Genomic DNA, 3,741 nt, shown 5'->3' with positions numbered 1-3,741 from the left:
GCTTTGATAGAGGCGTCATTATTTAACTGGCAAGTCTCTTTGCAAATAGGCCATACGCCTCAGCTACGTTGCTCTAGAACGACCGTTCTCAACCCTGCCTGCAGATCACATCTGGGGCATTATCATTTCAGGGTGCCCAGGTGGGCTCAGTGACCTATATTGATTCTAAAGAGTAATGGGAGTTGGCGATTCCTGCGCGGTGCGGGCGGCGGGTAGCGCACAGGGCAAGGCTTTTTGGTGGCACAGCGAGGGACTGAGTAAGGAAGGGCTCTTCAGGAAGGGCTTCGCCCGCGGTCACCCGGATCCTTGCTTTTGGGCCCCATTCCCCAGCTGGCCTCACGCACTGCGCCGGTTGCGCAGCACCGATTCCCCTCCGGCTTTTGGACGGTTCTCGGAGCAGCGTCACCCTTTAAACCAGAAAGCTGGCGGGTACTGTGGAGGGAAAATCAAAACAAGAAGAAAGTGGAAGAGATGCTAGACGAGGAATATGTGGTGGCAGTAGTTCTCGACCGTGGAGTGGTAAAGGGCAAAGTGGCGAACCTCCTGAAGTGGAAGGGTTTCTCAGATGAGGACATCACACGGGAGCCAGAAGAAAACCTGGATTGCCCGGACCTCACTGCTGAGTTTCTGCAGTCACAGAAAAGGGCACGAGAGACGGATAAGCCAGAGGGAGGCAAGCGCAAAGCAATAGAGAGGAGAGTAAGCCAAAGAAGAAGAAAGAAGTCAGAAAAGCCACGAGGCTTCCCCGGGGGTTTGGAGCAGGAGCGGACTATAGGAGCCATGGTCTCCAGTAGAGAACTCCTGTACCTGATGAAATGGAAAAACTCTGATGAGGCTGATCAGGCCTCTGCCATGGAAACCAATGTCAGGTGCCCACAGGACGTCACACCCTTCTATGAGGAAGTGTTGATGACAGAAACAATGAGTACCAGCCCTTTAACTTTGGGCTGGGTTTAAAGTGGGGGAAGGAAGGAGTTCTACTTGTCTTGACACCATTCAGGTGGCTTGAGAAGATGTTCTTTGAAGAGCCAGCACAGTTTCTGTGCCTTGCAGCAGCACAAATGCTTTTAAAGCCATTTGGTACTATATAGTTTTGCACATCCATTCCAGTGGAAGGGAAGGGAGGGAATAAGTGTTTCAAAACAACCCAGTCTGCACTTTGCTGAGATAAGCAAAGAACCTTCCATGAAGAATAGAGCTTGCAGAGTGGTGTGTGGGAGAGCAAAAAGACACTGTAGATCTTCAAAAAGCATCTCCACAACCCACAGCCTTCTTCCCGAAAGTGTTAACCCTGCATTTTTACAGCATAGCATGTGTGTGGTTTGGGCTGTTACTAGTATATTATTTGGGGAGTGGAGGTGAGCAGAGAAAGGGAGATGGGTAAAATCATTTTCATTGAAATTTAGTGCCTGATTGGAAAAATGGTGAAGCAATGGTAAAAACAAGGAAACAATGATTTGGTTCTTGGTTCGGAATGTTTTACCCTTCATAAATGTCATTGACAACGTAAATGAGGTTGAGAAGAGACTGTTTCCTTTAAGCCAAGGTGCTCCGAAGGCTGTTTCCCACAAAGGGCTAAGCCAGTTAGTAATTTACCGAAGTTGCCATTTGGAGATGAAAACTGTGAGAAATGAAAGTCTTTTACTGGCGCATATACACAGGCAAATCAGCCTGTCTTTGAGGTGCTATTTCTTGAAATTGACAAGAAGACCCTTTCTTTTCTCAATAAGTTATAAATATCAGCTTGTCCTAGCCACTGACTATGGATTTGGGGGACAGGAAAAGGGTGATACAGGAGATGGGAGAACAGGCAAAGTCAAGTGCCCTTGTTCTAATGGTGGAAAATTCTTAGTCTTTGTCTGCTTTTTGGACTTTGGTGGTGGGGTTCAGTCACTGAAAGCACAAGTTTCATTGAAACAACTTAAGGATTAAATGACCTCAGAAGCCTTGGTCTCAGGAGAAATTAAACTTTCACACTTGGACAGTGGTTCACTTCAAACAAACAAAAGTACATTAAAAAAGAAAACTAAGAATTAAGCGTTACCCAAAATGATTTGTCTTGGATCATGAGATCCATCTTTTCTTGACAATATCTGGAGCTGCATTGTAAACTCTTTTTAGGCATGTGTTAGATTTCTGTGAAAACTTTGTTTAAATGTAAACTTCCTTCCACAGTCAGTTTCTGTCTTATTTTATTTAAAATAAAATAAATATTTATTTTTTTAAAAAGTATTGGGAATTGAAAATATGCTCTTCTATTTGGTGCCCATGGTAATATTCAAAATAATTAAGAACAACTTAGTACCTCCAATTAGAATGGATAATGGCAGTGTGGATGGAGGGAGAGGGGTATCTGAGACCTCCAACTGTTCCCAATGTCAATCTTAATTGCTAGACCAATGTAAGGCACAAGGGATCTTAAGGAAGAGGTCAGAGAAGACAGGGCAATGAAAAGTTTTTGGGGAAATGGAACCGTGACTACCAACCGGTAAACAAGCATTTTAATATTTCAGCATCTAGTACAGGCTTATCTGCAAGGTCTAACTGAATATAAGCCCAGCACAGGCACACTGCTAAAGAAGCACCTATCATTCTTGGATTAAAAACCACATATTTGCATATTTGCTATTTGAGGACACATAATATGTGCTCAACAAATGCCAAAGGAAAGGAGAAAGGAAAGAAGACAGTTTGCTTAATGTAGAGAGCTTTTTTATTCTTTCTCACAATCTGCCAAAATATTTCTCTTTTATACAATAGCTGCCATCTTAATGTCTTTATAATTGTAAAGTCTGTGAAGATTTTCATATTTGCATTTTTTTCAATGTTGAGCACATACTGTTTTTTTAGCACAGTGTTAGGCAATATGAGGACTAATAGAAACTATAAGAAGGGATTTCTAATTCCCGGGTGCTTACAGATACCTATGCCTCCAGATTAGATCCTGGTGCCATTCCTTCTTATGGCACTAACAGTCCTTATAGATTCAATATCTTGCAGGTGGATGCATTTGCAATGTCGGCATGTCAGGTCCATGGCTGGCTAACATGGAAGGAACTCTGGGTGCATGAAGACTTATTTTATCCTTTTCCTTATAAACACCTTCCTATTCATGCAGCAGATGAAATTTCCTGATCTGTATCAAGCTATGTGTACTTGATGTATTTTATGAGACTCCTCTTTATCCAGTTACTCAGAATTACAGTGGAAACAGAAGTCAAAATGTTCAACTGTGCATGAACTACTTCAAAGGTATGAAACTTGTACAAAGAGTGAATAAATTCAGGGAATAGGGGGAAACTACTATTGCATGCTATGGGCTATATTTAGCAGGAAAACCTCAATAGTACCACAGCAACCCCAGGCGTAAATAATGGGTGGAGGACAAGAGTTAAGGGGAGTTTTAGATTTTCTATTTGGTGAGGGTGTATTCATTGGTTATCCTTCTCTTGGGAATGAAATTATCTTAAATTGAGACTGCTGATGGACTGTTGACTTTGGACATTATACTTGATGCCTAATGAATGGAGGTGGCGGCAGGATTCCCTGACTGAGAAGTAGATTGGTCAGCAATGGTATATACATACCATCAACTTTTGTACTGCTACAAAAAGTAACAATGTTGTGAAGCATGCAACATTGTGAATAAACCTGTGGGACATTTGATAAGATAAAATAGCCCAGAAAAAAAAAAAGAGCAATTATTGCATTTTCTCCTTTAGAAAATACTTAAAAGAACAC

General features: G+C 42.1%; 1 pseudogene; it reads left to right on the top strand.

Moving 5' to 3' along the window:
• Positions 1-471: 471 nt before the first annotated feature.
• Positions 472-957, top strand: LOC143647709 (chromobox protein homolog 1 pseudogene; annotated as a pseudogene).
• The last annotated feature ends 2,784 nt before the right edge of the window (positions 958-3,741 follow it).

The sequence above is a fragment of the Tamandua tetradactyla genome, chromosome 10 (assembly GCF_023851605.1).
Source record: "Tamandua tetradactyla isolate mTamTet1 chromosome 10, mTamTet1.pri, whole genome shotgun sequence".
In the NCBI taxonomy this organism is placed as follows: Eukaryota; Metazoa; Chordata; class Mammalia; order Pilosa; family Myrmecophagidae; genus Tamandua; species Tamandua tetradactyla.
The sequence above is the reverse complement of the archived record's forward strand: the minus strand, read 5'-3'. Positions and strand labels throughout refer to the sequence as shown.